Source organism: Bubalus bubalis, chromosome 20 (assembly GCF_019923935.1).
Source record: "Bubalus bubalis isolate 160015118507 breed Murrah chromosome 20, NDDB_SH_1, whole genome shotgun sequence".
In the NCBI taxonomy this organism is placed as follows: domain Eukaryota; kingdom Metazoa; phylum Chordata; class Mammalia; order Artiodactyla; family Bovidae; genus Bubalus; species Bubalus bubalis.
This window is the reverse complement of record NC_059176.1, coordinates 52,166,260-52,185,989: the sequence shown is the minus strand read 5'-3', so window position 1 is coordinate 52,185,989 and position 19,730 is coordinate 52,166,260.

Here is a 19,730-nt window from a genome sequence, read left to right as displayed (position 1 = left end):
TGTTAGCAGTGCTAATCAGAGGCTCATGCTTCTTCATGGAGTACCGTCCAGTCCACAACCCTGTGAGACAGATTTCATTGTTAAATACATTTTAAAGATGAAGAACTTGAGATTTAGAAAGGTTAAATAATTTGCTCAAGGCACTGAACTGGTACATGTGAAGCCAAGACTCCAAATTCTTCAGTCTGACTACCAAGCCAGCAACTCAATCATCAGGAGACAAAACCACTATTATTGTATCAAAACGGCCAACGATGGTGCCTGATACCGGTCAGGTGCCTAATGAATGGCAGGTATGATTACCTTACTATCGTTAGCTACAGGTGTCACTGGGGCTGAGGGCCGGTGATCATGCTCAACCAAGAACATCATAGATCAGATAAGGATGCCACTTTGTCCTGGCCTGGCCTCGCCTGCTTCATCTCACAGCAGGTCAGCATGGCAGTCACATGCCATGTGGCAATGCTGCTGCCATAATGCCCCTAGTCCAGGGTGGAGCCAGGTGGGGTTCACATTTTCTCCTTCTGTGTGCACACACCAAAAAACAGAAGGACACAGAAGATGGGATGTGTACAGATGCTAGAAAATATACCCACTTCTCCTTACACTAGGCTAGTCCATCATTATGATGAAAATAAGTAAACGTTTGAGCTAAATTAGAAAAATGACCTAACCCAGCACAGTAACTAGGACCCTAGAAGCAAGGAAACACTTTCTTAACACATCGTGTCAGATCATTTTCAGTGACCTCCTCTTTGAGTTGTGCCTGAAATACCTGTCTCCCTGTGTGTGTTTCCCCTTGAAGTGACTTGTGATATGATGGATGGAACGTGCCATATAAAAATAAATTGGATGGTATTCTCTCCTATTATCTATGGTTCCTTGATCTTCCAACAGAGTTTTTAATAAACATTTGAATTATTTACAGTAATCTACAAAGGCATTTTAATAGTGCATATGGTAGAGGGAAGAGAATGAAAAATATCTTTGTTTCACTCTGACGGGGCCAATGAACCATGACACAAATGATTGCCTGCCTCATTTGTAATTATTCATTGTAAAAATCTTCATTCAGTGGCAGAAATTTTCTGGCTCTGGGTCCTAGCAATTATGGGGGCATGACAGTTATTGGCTTCAGTCTCACCCGAGGACAAGCTATACTGTGCACAAAGTTTGAGATGGACCTCAGTGAAATGAACTTAGAATCTGACAATGGTTACTGCCCATTAATTGCTTTCAAGATAGTCTCAGGGAGAGATAAGTACTTAGGGTCTGCTTTTTCCCAACAATAGAGAAGCCATAGTGTGGTCGTTGTGACTGTATTGTCGAAATATATGTTCAATTACTTTGAAAAGTCTAGCCAGGAGCTCTTAGCTATACTACAGTCTTTATAAACACAGATGAAGCCAGTGAAGATTAAGTCAATGGAGATTGTCTGACCAGATTAGATGCCTTTAAGGTAACTGGAACCAGACATTGATGTGTAAATACTCCAATATTAGATAGCATCTATGGTTAGATAGCATCAAGGACTCAATGGAGATGAATCTGAGCAAACTCCAGGTGGTAGGGCAAGGAAGCAAACTCCAGGTGGACAGGGAAGCCTGGCCTGCCGCAGCCCATGGGGTCCCAAAGAGTCAGACATGACTGAACTACTGAACAACAGCAACAACAACAACAGATGATTTTATTTACTTTGTTTTCCAGCTAGTTTCCATAAACATCCATCTGCTTCCTGGCTTTTTTTTTTTTTTTAATACTTTATCTTCTAAGCTTTCTTCTCTCTGGACTTCTCTTTAAATGGATCATTTACTGTTTACAGATTGTTTTCAATGTTCTCTAAGAATTTGGGGGAATGTCTCTCCCCTCTATAGCCCTCTGTTAAAGCCTCTGCTAAGTCACTTCAATCATGTCCAACTCTGTGCGACCCCATAGACAGCAGCCCACCAAGCTCCCCCATCCCTGGGATTCTCCAGGCAAGAAAACTGGAGTGGGTTGCCATTTCCTTCTCCAGTTAAAGCCTCTAGCTTTAGCTTTTTAGGATGAAGTGGCCAGCAGCCCCCCTGGGGCAGGCAACTTAAAAGTATAGGAATACCAGTGGCAATGTACTCCGAGGAATCTTAGAGTCCCCTAGGACTGAAGAAAAATGATGCTGAGGGTCTCATCCCGCTTAATGGAGTTCGAATGGCTCAAGTTGAAGTCTGGGAGGTGTACTGTTTAGAGTTTCAGGATGATTTTAGTATTTCATATATTGACTGAAAACCATAGATTTAGATAATGGAGGCTGTCACTTCTGATTTAGAAAGAAGAAAATACTAATGAGCTGCAATCTATAGCTACACAGATTGAATTAATGGAACGTTGCTATTCAGTCAAAAATTATTGACCAAGTATTGTTCACGCATTTCAGTGATGTTGGTTACATCAATTAAGTTGATGTTTCTGCCACCTGAGAGCTTTTTAAATTAATTTATTTAAAAAAAAAAAAACTTTTTATATATATCATAGTATAGCCAATTAACAATGTTGTGATAGTTTCAGGTGGACAGAAAAGGGACTCAGACATACATATACATGTATCCATCCTCCCCCAAACTCCCCTGACATCCAGGCTGCCACATAACATTGAGCAGAGTTCCCTGAACTATACAGTAGGTCCTTGTTGGTTCAGTTCAGTTCAGTTCAGTTCAGTCACTCAGTCATGTCCAACTCTTTGAGACCCCGTGAATCACAGCATGCCAGACCTCCCTGTCCATCACCAACTCCCATAGTTTACCCAAACTCATGTCCATCGAATCGGTGATGCCATCAAGCCATCTCATCCTCTGTCATCCCCTTCTCCTCCTGCCCCCAATCCCTCCTAGCATCAGGGTCTTTTCCAATGAGTCAACACTTTGCATGAGGTGGCCAAAGTGTTGGAGATTCAGCTTTAGCATCAGTCCTTCCAATGAACACCCAGGACTGATCTCCTTTAGAATGGACTGGCTGGATCTCCTTGCAGTCCAAGGGACTCTCAAGAGTCTTCTCCAGCACCACAGTTCAAAAGCATCAATTCTTCAGCACTCAGCTTTCCTCACAGTTCAACTCTCACATCCATACATGACCACTGCAAAAACCATAGCCTTGGCTAGACAGACCTTTGTTGGCAAAGTAATGTCTCTGCTTTTGAATATGCTATCTAGGTTGGTTATAGCTTTCCTTCCAAGGAGTAAGTGTCTTTTAATTCATGGCTGCAATCACCATCTGCAGTGATTTTGGAGCCCCAAAAAATAAAGTCTGACACTGTTTCCACTGTTTCCCCATCTATTTCCCATTAAGTGATGGGATCAGATGCCATGATCTTAGTTTTCTGAATGTTGAGCTTTAAGCCAACTTTTTCACTCTCCACTTTCACTTTCATCAAGAGGCTTTTTAGTTCCTCTTCACTTTCTGCCATAAGGGTGGTGTCATCTGCATATCTGAGGTTGTTGATATTTCTCCCAGCAATCTTAATTCCAGCTTGTGCTTCTTTCAGCCCAGTGTTTCTCATGGTGTACTCTACATATAAGTTAAATAAGCAGGGTGACAATATACAGCCTTGACGAACTCCTTTTCCTATTTGGAACCAGTCTGTTGTTCCAAGTCCAGTTCTAACTGTTGCTTCCTGACCTGCATATAAGTTTCTCAAGAGGCAGGTCAGGTGGACTGGTATTCCCATCTCTTTCAGAATTTTCCACAGTTTATTGTGATCCACACAGTCAAAGGCTTTGGAATAGTCAATAAAGCAGAAATAGATGTTTTTCTGGAACTCTCTTGCTTTTTCCATGATCCAGTGGATGTTGGCAATTTGATCTCTGGTTCCTCTGCCTTTTCTAAGACCAGCTTGAACATCTGGAAGTTCATGGTTCATGTATTGCTGAAGCCTGGCTTGGAGAATTTTGAGCATTACTTTACTAGCATGTGAGATGAGTGCAACTGTGAGGTAGTTTGAGCATTCTTTGACATTATCTTTCTTTGGGATTGGAATGAAAACTGACCTTTTCCAGTCCTGTTGTCACTGCTGAGTTTTCCAAATTTGCTGGCATATTGAGTGCAGCACTTTCACAGGATCATCTTTCAGAATTTGAAATAGCTCAACTGGAATTCCATCACCTCCACTAGCTTTGTTCATAGTGATGCTTTCTAATGCAGTACTTGGATGCAATCTCAAAAACGACAGAATGATCTCTGTTTGCTTCCAAGGCAAACCATTCAATATCATGGTATTCCAAGCCTATGCCCCAACCAGTAACACTGAAGAAGCTGAAGTTGAACGATTCCATGAAGACCTACAAGACCTTTTGGAACTAACACCCAAAACAGATGTCCTTTTCATTGTACGGGACTGGAATGCAAAAGTAGGAAGTCAAGAAACACCTGGAGTAACAGGCAAATTTGGCCTTGGCGTACGGAATGAAGCAGGGCAAAGACTAATAGGGTTTTGCCAAGAGAACGCACTGGTCATAGCAAACACCCTCTTCCAACAACACAAGAGAAGACTCTACACATGGACATCACCAGATGGTCAACACTGAAATCAGATTGATTATATTCTTTGCAGCCAAAGATGGAGAAGCTCTATACAGTCAGCAAAAACAAGACTGGGAGCTGACTGTGGCTCAGATCATGAATTCTTTATTGCCAAATTCAGACTTAAATTGAAGAAAGTAGGGAAAACCACTAGACCATTCAGGTATGACCTAAATCAAATCCCTTATGATTATACAGTGGAAGTGAGAAATAGATTTAAGGGCCTAGATCTGATAGAGAGAGTGCCTGATGAACTATGGAATGAGGTTTATGACATTGTACAGGAGACAGGGATCAAGACCATCCCCATGGAAAAGAGATGCAAAAAAGCAAAATGGCTGTCTGGGGAGGCCTTACAAATAGCTGTGAAAAGAAGAGAAGTGAAAAGCAAAGGAGAAAAGGAAAGATATAAGCATCTGAATGCAGAGTTCCAAAAAATAGCAAGGAGAGATAAGAAAGCCTTCCTCAGTGATCAATGCAAAGAAATAGAGGAAAACAACAGAATGGGAAAGACTAGAGATCTCTTCAAAAAAATTAGAGATACCAAGGGAACATTTCATGCAATGTTGGGCTCGATAAAGGACAGAAATGGTATGGACCTAACAGAAGCAGAAGATATTAAGAATAGGTGGCAAGAATGCACAGAAGAACTACAAAAAAGAGCTTCACAACCCAGATAATCACGATGGTGTGATCACTGACCTAGAGCCAGACATCCTGGAATGTGAAGTCAAGTGGGCCTTGTTGGTTACCTGTGTATTTACATGGATGGCATCACCAAATAAATGGACATGAGCTTGAGCAAACTCCAGGAGACAGTGAAGGACAGGGAAGTCTGGCCTGCTACAGTCTACGGGGTCAAAAAGAGTCAGACATGACTTAGAGACTGAATAACAAAACACATCCATCCAAAACTCCTTAATGATCTTTCCCCCACACCCTTCTCCTCTGACAACCATAATTAAGAGTTCTTTTTTAGAGTAGGGGTTTGGAAAATAAGGAAATATTCGGATGTTAGAAAGTGAGAATATGTGTATGTCCCTGTGAGTGAATACATGTGTAAGACAGTGAGTACATAAGTGAGGAAGTGTGTGCATGTGAGTGTGTGTGTGTATGTGCACACAAGACAGTGTGTGTGTGAGGGGTTAGCTCAATAAAGAAAACATTATCACACTGTCCAGATGAGGGAGTGCATTAAAATCATTCTCTATTTGAGATGTTTTCACGTACAATGACTTGAGGTTTTCATTAAACTGCCATAATTTTGTGACCAAGTTAGTAAAATAGGAAATATTTTTTAACATAATGAAGGTACTGTGTGTATGATGGGGACAGAGAAAGAAAATAGACAATAAAGCTCCTTTGTTACAAATCGTGTTCTCTAAAAGGCCATCCTATCTATTCTAAATAGATATTATAGAATAAAAGTCTGTTGTGATTAAATGAAGACTTTGAAATGAAAGTTACATAACATTCAAATGCGCGGTGAAAGATTTCCACAGAAGTTAAAGGAAGGAGCAATATGAAAGCAGCTTGCGTGAGGTGCTGCAGCCATGGGCGTGGGCAAAGCAGATCAAGAAGGTCTTAAGTCATGTGAAGAGCCACACGTACAGAATTGGTGCAAGGAGCAGAAATGAACATCAAGGTCACTCACAGTGAAGGAGCACTGTGGAAATCAGAGTGAAACCCAGAAGACCTGGGTTGCCATTTGAACTTGGCTTCTAAAGCTTTTTGCCCCAACTACCAGTGTTGTTTGATGCCCTTGTCAATTAGGGAAATACAATCAGAGAAGAATCATAGGATCCTTTGTAATATTTTTAGGTTGCTTCTTTGTTTTCATCTGTAATTTTCATTTTTCTTTATAATTAATGTGTATGTTTTAGGTGAGGAAAGTGTGTTTACTTATTTGTTTTACTAATATACCTCCTACAGCAAACAGCATTCCATGCATTTCCTGTATATTTTCTAGTAAAATAGCATGACATATCTTGCTGGAGAAGTTTACAGACCAGCATAAGTCTATAAACAATAAAATTCACTTCATTTTTTTTAAGTATTTGGAATCTTACTATCCGCAAAGCATTGGACTAGGACTAAAACACGAAACATATAATAGATCCATGTCTTCAACAAAGGTCTGTTGGACAGATATTGTATTCCAGCCTCCCTGTTTCATGTTACATACATGATTTAATTTGATCATTACAACAAACCAAAAAGGAAAGGACACCACTCATTATGTCCAGATGAGGAAAAAAATGAGCCATTGTTTTTCAGACTGTAAAACACATGTGTTTCCAATTAGGCTAAATTTCAATAAGCACCTATGCTGTGCTAAATACATTATGCACTATCCATGGTCCCTTAAATATGTACAATTTCCTATTAAGAGTATCACTTTCTTAATGAAGGAAACAAGGCTCAGATAGAAAAAATAACTTCACAGTCAGAACAGCAATTAAAATCCAAGTCCGTCTGACTCCAAATCCCATTCCCCCCCTTTTTTTTTCTCTCCAATTGACCAACTGAAAGTTGAAAGAGGGGATTGGGAATGAGAGAGAGAAAACAAGAAGATAAAGAAGGTAAGACACAAATTAAAAATTAGAAGCTATATAATCACATTTATATTTCATATTTCCAAGAAATACCTCTGAACGTCTTTCTGAAATCACCAAAAGCTCTTATTTTGAGAGCCAACTTAAAGGCCATTTGTAAGATATCTGGTCTCCAAAAGATGAAATTAAAAGTGAGTTAGAAACGTGAGAAAATGATGCAAAAATCTTACAAACAATAAAATAAGAATGTAGGTGGTTTTCCCTTCCTTTTATTTTATCTGGGTGTTCAATGGTTAATTAGAAATTAGTGAGCTTTTGGAACAAAAATAAATCGTACTAAAAGATAGAGGAGTGTGTAAATCAGTCTTAATCCTTGACATTCGTATTTTGGTGTTGACCAAGTATAGCGAAGTCTTATTGACCTGACTTGAGATTTGGGAGTGGCTGCTGTTGCTGTGTAGCTTTTGTTTAGTGTTCAGCTCTTTTGGGACCCCACGGACTGTGGCCTGCCTGGGTCCTCTGTTCATAGTATGTCCCAGGCAAGAATACTGGAGCGGGTTGTCATTTTCTTCTCCAGGGGATCTTCCCGGCCCAGGGATCTAACCTTCATCTCCTGCCAATGCAGATGCCAAAGATGCCATTGGCTCTTCACCACTAAGCCACCAGGGACGCTCCATCTGGGAGTGGAGAGAACCCTAATCCTTCAACAAAATCCTCTTTCAGAACATAATTGTGTACTATCCGTGTATACCCTAAGGAAACATTTATCTTGTTATTTACATATGGTAAGTGGCAGGAAAAAGAAAAAAAAGATATTCAAAAGGAAAAGGAGAGTTATGATACATGTTTGGTTGTAAGGCAATTCCCCAAAATAGTTTTGCAAATGACTTGGACAACAGCAGCATTATTTTGGGAAGGACACATCCTCCCAAGGGGGCTGTTTTGTAGAGGATAAATGTTTATTATAGAAAGGCTCTGCTGTGCTGTGCTCAGGGACTGTAGCGCTCCTGGCTCCTCTGTCTATGGGATTCCCCAGGCAAGAATACTGGAGTGGGTTGCCATTTCCTTTTCCTGGGTATTCTCCCAATCCAGGGAACAAACTGATGTGTATTATGTCTCCTGCATTGGCAGGTGGGTTCTTTACCACTAGCACCACCTGGGAAACTCTCTGGAAAGGCAGATAAACAGATTTTAAAAACAGTTCACATAGGGACAAACCCTTGGAAAATTAGTCACCCTACATATAAAATTCAAGTGATAATATATACTTTCAAGTAATGCATAGCTATAAAAAGTACTGTGTTAATCACCACTGAACCTAAAAAAATGACAAAAACCTGAATTTGTCCCTCAAGGAGTTTATAATTCCCTTCAGGGACATGTAATCCTTAAATATAATTAATAGAGGTCAAGTGTTATAATGAAACTACAAAGAATTTTAGGCAAGAAAAAAATACATGGGGATACTTTTAATTTAAATAATACAATTAATATATTTCATGAGATGACATCTTTTTAAGTGGGCTTTGAAGGAAAAGAGAATTTCAGTGAGTGAAAATGGAGTGAAACCAGTGAAGACTTAAGCTTTTCTGTAGTTATTCATTCATTCATCATAATATTACTGAGAACGGTCTATGTGTCAAGGAATGCATTAAATGCCCAAAAGGTGTTCTCATTCAGAAGGAAAATATATATATATATATATATATATATATATATATATATATAATGGTGAAGAAGCATGCAGAAATTTAGAGGAAGAAACTGGCCGAGGAATTGATAAAACAAAAAGAGTGGTTAGCTGACAAAATAAAATGGGGAACCAGAAGAAATGGAAATAGAATCTTGTTTCTAGAGTGCATGGTTTTATTGTAAACTCTACAGAAGTAACCATTTTCATTATTATAATCAATAGTCTCAAATGGTGTGCTGAAATATTTTGAGCATATGCAATGGCAAGGTTTTTTAAGGAAGGAAATGACATTCTCAGTACTCTTCTCAGGAGGGAAGAATTGCTAATATGCCCCAAAGAACACTGTGATAATGGGGTTCCTCCAACACAAATCCCACAAGTGTCTCTATAAAAAAATGCTCTTTCTGTGTTTGCTTCAGGGCAATCTTAATCCATTTAGGTCTAAAGTAAAACATGGAACCACAAGCCAACAAATTTGGTTATAAAGAAACTTGCTTTAGATGGATGCTTTTCTTAAAACTATTAAATGTGTCTGATGTCCCAAAGAAAATTGTCTTTGGACTTGAGCTATGGGGTTTTAAATTGTTTATTTTGGGTTGGTTGCTACAGTGATCATTGCAAGTCTTTTCTCTTTGAAAGCTTTAAGATCCCAAATAGCCAATCTCTCTTTACTACCATCATCTTAAACATTTATATTTGGCCAACAAAACATGCTTCACAGTTATACAACGCTTATAGTTTGGCCAACAAAACATGCTTCACAATCTGTACAATAAGCCATTGTGATTAAACATACCTCAGACTCTTTACTCTGTTTTGCTGTAGAAACACATTGACCATCAATGTCTGTGTATTTAGATAGCTATGTTTGATATATGTAGGCTAGAATAATATTAGGTGAGATAATCCTACCTGTCCTAAGAATGTTAGAATGTTTATCTTCATTTCCTACCACCTGGTCTCCGTTTAAATCTGTCTGGGGCTGATTGGCTGCTTGCTGAAATTTAAAAAGGAGACAACTGTCCAGCCTGTGTTCATGGCACTGGGGGTACAGATTTCATCAAAGTCAATTCAATTAGAATTTAACACCCTGTTAAATCAAGTCTCCCCTCTAACCTCACAAAGTAGTTTCCATACACTCCCTTTCACCATAAGGAAAAAATGTCTACAATGAATGTTCAAGTTTACTGAACAATAAAGCTTCACCAGAAGTCAAAAACAGGTATCTGATTTTCTTCAGCAGCCTCCTTTTCATGTGGTTTTTTTGTTTTCCAAACTCAACGTTTCCTAGATACTTTTGTAATATGATGGCTAAGATGATAAGAATGCTAAGAATCCACCTGCAATGTGGGATACCTGGGTTCAATTTCTGGATCAGGAAGATCTCCTGGAGAAGGGAATGGAAACCCACTCCAGTATTTTTGCCTGGAGAATTCCATGAACAGAGGGGCCTGGTAGGCTACATCCATGGGGTTGCAAAGAGTCAGACAAAACTGAGCAACTAACACTAACTAACATTAATCAATAGAAAACAGACTCTGGCTTGTGTTTCTGAGGAAGAGGATGGCCAGGGCAATGTTCCCAGTGCAAACATGTGGAGTTCCCTGCACACCTACAAAGATGAGCCTGGATCTCTTTCAATTAAAAGAAGCAACAGAAATATTCAAAAGGCAGGCTACAGGGCAAAGAGAAGACAAGGAGGCAATGACTCAAAAGCCAAGGTTATCCCTTCTCCCTCTGAAATGGAACAAGACCCAGTGGTTCTCCATCCCCTACTCCCGCACCACATCCTCCATCTGTCTTTTGTCTGTGGAAAAACTTTAGCCAAAGAACATGTTTAATCAGCAAAGTGAGAAAATCAGAAGCAAAGAAAAATAGTCAAACGGGAACAAACAATAATAGTTTAGTCAGTAAGCAAAGGCAAGGGCATTTAGTTCCTGCTCGAGGGCTACAGATAATATTCTGAGCCATGTGCTGTGAGCTGTCATATAGATACTGAAACCCCCACCAAGTGGAAGAAGTTAACCACATGATGACCAGACTGTAGCCATGACATAAGCGTCCATGATTCTGAGAATCAGCCTCAAGGAAATGGGAACACACTGACTCTGGAACTGAAGATTAACTGAAATTTAAGCAATCAAGATGGCGCTGGTCATCTCATGAGTACTCACTGCATGAGGAATTTCAAGTCCATTGAGTCAGTGATGCCATACAACTACCTCATCCTCTGTCACCCCCTTCTCCTCCCACTTTCAATCTTTCCCAGCATCAGGGTCTTTTCAAATGAGTCAGTTACTCAACCCTCTACAAATTGACCCAACTGCATCCAACTGCACCTCCCCCCCCCCCTTTTTTACCACTCAATCACAAGTACGTTTGCTTGTTTCACACTTGTGAAAGTATTAGTTGTTCAGTTGTGTCTGATTGTTTGTGACCCCATGGACTGTGGTCCACCAGGCTTGCCTGGGATTTCCTAGGCAAGAACACTGGAGTAGGTAGCCATTCTCTTCTCCAGGGGATCTTTCCAACCCAGAGCTGGAACCTGGGTCTCCTGCACTGCAGGCAGATTCTTTATAGTCCGAGCCACTTTATACTTGTAGTTTTCAATAGAAAATAACTTCTATATTAGGTCAGGATTTTATTTCACTTGCCATAGTTTCTTGAAATTTTATACTACTGTTTGGTACAAATAGCTGTTGAATACATATTCATTAAATCAAAACATAATTTTCCAGTAGAAGATAGTGCCAACCTTTTAGCCACACGGCATGATGACTGCATTCTAACTATTCAGAATTAGTTTCAAGAGACTTTCTATTTCTATACATCATCTTATAAATTCAATGCTTATTGTGCATAGTTTCCTATTTAGTGTTTTGTTTTAATCTTTTTTAATGAGTACAAATGAAATGAGCAGCCATGGCCCTTCTTTCTCTGTACAGCAATCACTCCCTTGAGTGTTGGATTGGAAAATTAAAACCAAAGGCAATTTTTCTTAAAATAAAGCCCCAAGGAATGGTTTAAAAATACACTGAATTTAGACTCAGAAGTTCTTTGAGTGATAGAGTACATGTTTCTTAGAGAAAATGTCAACCCTGTGCAGGAATCCTGTGTCTGAATTAGGGATCAGGGCACTATGCAAAGGTTTAAGTGTAAGCTAACTTAAATAAGATCCAGAATTTAATTAAATTCCCATGAGTGTACTATAATCAATCTTACTAAATTATGAAAGTGAATGAATAAACTTTGTTTAATCTTATAAAACTCCAAACAAAAAGAAAAAAAATTTTAAGTGCCCATATAGGTAAACCCTTGAGCAAATACTTCCAACTTGGGTATTTCCTCCAGAAATGTGAGACTAATGATATCTTCCCACACTTAACTATATTGCTGTTTAGTCACTAAGTTGTGTCTGGTTCTTGAGAACCCATGGACTGTAGCCCACCAGGCTTCTCTGTCCATGGGATTTCCCTGGTAAGAATATTGGAGTGGGTTGCCATTTTCTTCTCCAGGGGACTTACCCAACCCAGGGATCAAACCCAAGTTTCCTGCGTTGCAGGTGTTTACTGAGTCACCAGGCAAGCATTTAACAATGATGAAGATTAAATAAGAAAACTTAATTGAATAGGCTTGGCTAAATGGATAATCAAAAAAGCAAAAGAGTTCCAGAAAAACATCTATTTCTGCTTTATTGACTATGCCAAAGCCTTTGACTGTGTGGATCACAATAAACTGTGGAAAATTCTGAAAGAGATGGGAATACCAGACCACCTGACCTTCCTCTTGAGAAATTTGTATGCAGCTCAGGAAGCAACAGTTAGAACTGGACATGGAACAACAGACTGGTTCCAAATAGGAAAAGGAGTACAAGCCTGTATATTGTCACCCTGCTTATTTAACTTATATGCAGAGCACATCATGAGAAACGCTGGGCTGGAAGAAGCACAAGCTGGAATCAAGATTGCTGGGAGAAATATCAATAACCTCAGATATGCAGATGACACCACCCTTATGGCAGAAAGTGAAGAAGAACTAAAAAGCCTCTTGATGAAGGTGAAAGAGGAGAGTGAAAAAGTTGGCTTAAAACTCAACATTCAGAAAACGAAGATCATGGCATCTGGTCCCACCACTTCATGGGAAATAGATGGGGAAACAGTGGAAACAGTGTCAGACTTTATTTTTTTGAGCTCCAAAATCACTGCAGATGGTGACTGCAGCCATGAAATTAAAAGAGGTTTACTCCTTGGAAGAAAAGTTATGACCAACCTAGATAGACTATTCAAAAGCAGAGACATTACTTTGCCAACAAAGATCCATCTAGTCAAGGCTATGGTTTTTCCAGTGGTCATGTATGGATGTGAGAGTTGGACTGTAAAGAAAGCTGAGCACTGAAGAATTGATGCTTTTGAACTGTGGTGTTGGAGAAGACTCTTGAGAGTCCCTTGAACTGAAAGAAGATCCAGCCAGTCCATTCAAAGGAGATCAGTCCTGGGATTTCTTTGGAAGGAATGATGCTAAAGCTGAAACTCCAATACTTTGGCCACCTCATGCGAAGAGTTGACTCATTGGAAAAGACCCTGATGCTGGGAGGGATTGGGGTCAGGAGGAGAAAGGGACGGCAGAGGATGAGATGGCTGGATGGCATCACTGACTCGATGGACATGAGTCTGAGTGAACTCCGGGAGTTGGTGATGGACAGGGAGGCCTGGCGTGCTGCGATTCATGGGGTCACAAAGAGTTGGACACGACTGAGCGACTGAACTGAACTGAAGTGTTGCCAAGAAGTCAAAGTGGTTCTGTTAACTCTGGGAAAGCCCTGAACTCAATAAATCAGATGGTTCTGTCCAGTTCAGTTGTGCCCTTTTCCTTCAGCTTAAGCAGAGGGCAGGTGTGATTCCACAGAACAAACACAGACCTGGGAAGCAAAGCTTTGCCTCCTCAGTCTCAATTTTAGTATTAACTCATTGTGTGCTCTCATATCTTTCATATTATTTTTCTATCCTTGATTTTATTATCTATAAAAAGGAGGCCTAAAGGCATCATGTATTGTGTCTATCTCGGGCTTCCCAGGTGGCTGAGTGGTAAAGAATCCATCTCTCAATGCAGGAAGCACAGGTTCAATCCCTGAGTCAGGAAGATCTCCTGGAGAGGAAAGTGGCAACCCACTCCAGTATTCTTGCCAGGGAAATCCCACGGACAGAGGAGCCTGGTAGGCTGCAGTCCATGGGTCACAAGAGTCGGACACAACTTAGTGACTAAACAATAGCAATTGTGCCTGACAGCTTTAAATGTTATCTTCTTTTGTGTTCCTTGGTAACACTTGGTATGATGCTGCTAACCTGTGAAGACTTGAATAGATGCTATGTCCATTCCTTGTATTTGCTACTGGGACCGTAACTGAAGGAAAGGTCCCTTCAGTTTATGGTCCTGGTAGCAAATACAGGTCCCTTTGAGTTGTTGTCCTGGTAACAAATATAAGGTATTTGTATTGTCCTTTTAGGATAAGGGACATCCTAATGGACTAAGAAACCGGTCTCAAACTTGGCACCCCAATGAGAGCAGGCCTATGGTTTTAGTACTAAGTACTATGTTAGACCAGGAGAGGTACACCATGGCTTAAAAAGTTAGCTCACTGGACACATCACTTTACCCCCAAGAGAAAGAAACTAGAGAGCAAAGGCAGAACAATAAAATTAAGAATAAAATTATATGATATTATAGTATCATAATACTGTATTCATCCAACTTTCGAACAGCTTCAACACATCTTTTGCTTTATGAAGTAGATGCCTCTTTCTCTCTCACTTTTTTTTTCCTTTGTGTGCCCTGTAACTCTTTTTACTTGTTCAAAAATAAGTTTTTAGTTCATCTGAAAGTGTAAAAAACACTTCAAATAATCAATTTTATGTTAAGTTTTTAGATCAATTTTCTCAGATTTTAGAATCAGTTCTCAGTAACGACAATATGTACAATGCATATTCATCCCAAACATCTCTTTCTGTCTGTCTCTCTACAAACCAAATAACATGCACCAACCTAGTAAAGCAATGTTAATGTTTTCAATATCTCTCTACATTACCATTTTTTGACACAACCATAGTTCTCATCTGTTGCAGCTATTTCTTCCTGACATTAACACAGAACTAATAAACCTGTTTTACTTAAGGGAGGTAAAATGGAAAGTGAGCTTTTTTCTAACAATCAGGTTCAGTTCTTCCCTCCATGTGACAGAACTCTGCCTTGTGGTGAGTCCTATAGAGACCAACCATATGGAGATTGCTAGACTTAATTGTATAGGTTTTATAACAAAATCTTTATTTTTAGTTTATTGAAACTGATACATTTTACTTATTAATTGTCTTGTCTTAACACTGACCAAGATTTACTTTTATCTACCATAAATTCAGACTGGTTCATTTGAACACCCTAAGACTTTATTTTAGGGGGCTCCAAAATCACTGCAGTTGGTGACTGCAGCCATGAAATTAAAAGACACTTACTCCTTGGAAGAAAAGTTATGACCAACCTAGACAGCATGGCAACCCACTCCAGTGTTATTGCCTGGAGAATCCCAAAGATGGCGGAGCCTGGTGGGCAGCTGTCTATGGGGTCACACAGAGTCGGACACAACTGAAGTGACTTAGCAGCAGTAGCAGACAGCATATTAAAAAGCAGAGACATTACTTTGCCAACAAAGGTCCATCTAGTCAAGGCTATGGTTTTTCCAGTACTCATGTATGGATGTGAGAGGTGGACTATAAAGATGTGAGCACCGAAGAATTGATGCTTTTGAACTGTGGTGTTGAAGAAGACTCTTGAGCATCCCTTAGACTGCAAGGAGATCCAACCAGTCCATCCTAAAGGAAATCAGTCCTGAATATTCATTGGAACGACTGATGTTGAAGCTGAAACTCCAATACTTTGGCCACCTGATGTGAAGAACTGACTCATTTGAAAAGACCCTGATTATGGGAAAGATTGAAGACAGGGGGAGAAGGGGACAACAGAGGATGAGATGGTTGGATGGCATCACTGACTTGATGGACATGAGTTTGAGCAAACTCTGGGAGTTGGTGGTGGACAGAGAGGCCTGGTGTGCTGCAGTCCATGGGGTCGCAGAGTCAGACATGACTGAGCGACTGAACTGAAGCAAAGAGAATTGATTTCTGAGAGCAACTAAGATCTAAATTAAAAAAAAATAAATAAATAAATAAAAGGAGAAAGAGTTGGGGGATGAGGAGGAAGAGGAGTAGATGATAAGGTATTATAAAATGTGGAAAGGAAGGAAGAAAAGAAGGACAGAAGGAAAGGAGAAAGAAGAAAATGGAGAAAGAGAAAGAAGGAAAGAAAAAAGCTATCTCAGAGAAATAAGAAAAAATATAGGCAGGTCCTTGGCACTGTGAGAATACTTAGGCAATGTAATCTGCCTAAAGGTCTGATTTAGGAATCTCAAAATCAGATATAGTACGTGCAGTCTTCAGGAAACCACACACCCAATTCCTAGTAGAGCTGAGTCAAATCTTTATCCATGTACTAGTCAAAGTAGATCCCTTCAGTATGGAGTATAATATTTCCGTTTCCAACCACAGTATTAAAAGCCAAAGTTATGGATGCTCCAAAGAGCTATTAACAATCCCTTTCCTAGCTTAGCTTTCTTCCAAAGGAAGAATGTAAGAACTAGGCTGTGTGTCAGAATTTCACTCACTCGCCACCCATTTATCAGAGAAATTGCAAGAACATTTGCAGAAAGATGGCGAGAATATGGTGCTATCATGCATGATCTCATATCCACTCAATTTTTTTTTTCTGAGTATCAGATTTTTTTATTGGAAATAAGAGAATAAATAAGTAAGCAATTGGTATGATGAGAAGAAGGAACCCATAAAGGCCCACAGTGCTGTAACTCTGGGAAGAGTTTGTAGATTATCAAATAGCAGTGAATAAGTAAAAGGTCACTGAATTCTCTATTGAACTTCTCTCCTCTGCTGTGAGACATAACAATGCACAAAGAAATAGGAAACTAAAGCTTGCATAAAGAGCATTAATGTGGTTCAAAGATCCTTAAAAACCAATAAAATGACTTTAGACCCTTTTGACCAAAAGTAAATGGCATCATTTAATTATTACTAGAACTTCCCTGGTGGCACAGATGGTAAAGAATCTGCCTGCAATGCGGGAGACCTGGATTTGATCCCTGGATTGAAAATAGTCCCTGCAGAAAGGAATGACAACTCTCTCCCAGTGTTCTTGCCTGGAGAGAATCCCCATGGACAGAGGAGTTTGGCAGGTCACAGTCCATGGGGTTACACAGTGTCGGACATGACTGAATGACTGACGCTTTCACTTTCATTGGGCAAAAAGTAAGCTCTAAATAAAGATTTGTGGATAAGGAAGTGAGAAATCTTGTCCCAATCTATAAAGTGTGTGTAATCTTAGGCTGTCTAATCCAATAAACATGGCATTGGAATTTGAATTTAATTTTTTTAATTAATTTCTTTTTTTTACTGAAGGATAATTGCTTTACAGACTTTTGTTGTTTTCTGTCAAACTTCAACATGCATCAGCCATAGGTAACATATATCCCCTCCCTTTTGAGCCTCCCTCCCATCTCCCTCCCTATCCCATGTCTCTAAATTGATACAGAGCCCCTATTTGAGTTTCCTGAATTTGAATTTAATTTTTAAGGCCAGCAGTCTTCATCAGGTAATCAGGTACAAAAGAACCCACTGGGATAAAAATATATATATATATATATATATATATATATATATATATATACACACACACACACACACATATATATATATATTTGACTTTCTACTTATACTATTAAGCTGCTGCTGCTGCTAAGTTGCTTCAGTTGTGTCCGACTCTGTTTAGACGGCAGCCCACCGGGGCTCCCCTGTCCCTGGGATTCTCCAGGCAAGAACAATGGAGTGGGTTGCCATTTCCTTCTCCAATGCATGAAAGTGAAAAGTGAAAGTGAAGTCACTCAGTCGTGTCCGACTCTAGCGACCCCATGGACTGCAGCACACCAGGCTCCTCCGTCCACGGGATTTTCCAGGCAAAAGTACTGGAGTGTGGTGCCATTGCCTTCTCCACTATTAAGCTAAAAAATAATAATCATAAAAGAAGCTTTATTTACATTATTATGCGGATTGTCACCAAAGTCTTTGCTGGGATGTATGTAAGGTGGTCCCCGATCTCATCTAATATACAAGTGTCCGGTAGGAAGATGTGAGGCCCCCAAAACAAGTATAAACAGCCCCACCCTTTCTTATTTACTTGCTTTCAGCACATCACAATATGTTGTAGTTCTGTGGGCTAAGTTGCATGGAGTTGTGCATTAAATTATCTGGTTTTAATTAAGCCATCATGAAATGGACAAGTGGTTTAAAAAGATTTTTCCCCCAAGCACTGCAGACTGAAGATAATACTAATAAAGCAAGAACAAGTGAGCTAGTCAAAAATGGCAGAGCTGACACATTCCTTTAACCTCACAGTAGTTCTTCATCAGCCACATGACAAAGCAAAAGTAATGACAATGCAATCAGCTCTGACGAGGGATCAGCAAAAAACATTTGAAATGATCAAGAAAATTCTTTGAAATGTTTATATCTGCTACTGTTAAGGAGGAAATTTGGGGACTTCTAGAGTGGTCCAGTGGTTAGAGAATCTGCTTTACAATGCAGGAGACATGGGTTCTACCTTTGCTTTGGGAGTTAAGATCCCATATGCCATGGAACAACTAAGCCTGCCAACCACAGTTACTGAGACTGCGTGCTTTGGAGCCTGTGTGCGACAAGTAGAGAGTCCATGTGCCTCAACGAAAATCCCATATGCCACAACTAGGACCCAATGCAGCCAAATAAATCAATATTAAAAAAATTAATGAACTTTGTCCTAAGGGCATATTTTCTTATAAGCTGTTAGCTATTATAATAATAGTATAAATTCTGGATGATCAATAAGATAGTAAAATATGATTTATTTCATCCTGTTCTCATGCTTTTTACCTCATATATTATTATGAAATATATTAGCATGCTAATGCTAGCATAATATTGTAATAATATTGAAATATGCTAGCATAATATTATAATTCATGATTATGCTTTATAGATACTAACATAAAATAGAAATATAAACATTTGAGGAATTCCATATCAATTATGTTTAATGATAGGCTGCTTTAAAAAACCAGAAACTACTATTTTGTTAAAATACTTTTAAATAGAGGAACTGTCTGACAATCCAGTTTTAGAAAGGTAACTAACTGATTGCTTTACAGAGGGTGTACTGGAGGAAAAGGTAAGAGTTGTCAGCTAGAAGGCTATTTTGATACTGGAGACTGGAGTCACAGAAAGTATCAGGCAATCAAGCAGACTTCTCTCTAGTTTCTGCACTACAAAATAGTCTCAAATAGAGGTATGTGTCCACAGGGAATTGTCTTTTAAAGAAATAATATAACCCAGGGGAAAACCTATAATACTGTTTTAAAAAAAAAGAATAGAAAAAAAGAACAAGGGAAAAGAACATCTGCGACTGAAGAAGATAGACCACCTTTGGCTTTTCTGAGCTAAAACTGACAGGACAGAAACAGAAAATTTGCCCCTCTCTCCTACTAAGAGAATTAAATAAATTGTGTATTGTGTGTGTGTGTGCTCAGTCATATCCAACTCTTTGCAACCCCATGGACTGTAGCCAGCCAGGCTCCTCTGTCTGTGAGATTCTTCCAGGCAAGAATACTGGAATGGCTTGCCATTTCCTCCTCCAGGGGATCTTCCCAACCCAGGGATCGAAACCACATCTCCTGCATTTCCTGCATTGCAGACAGATTCTTTACCACTGAGTCATTAGGGCAAAGAGTTTTATCTGCTTTTTCCTTCATAGGATCCCTGAGAATTAATTTGGAAAGGATTTACAAGGCC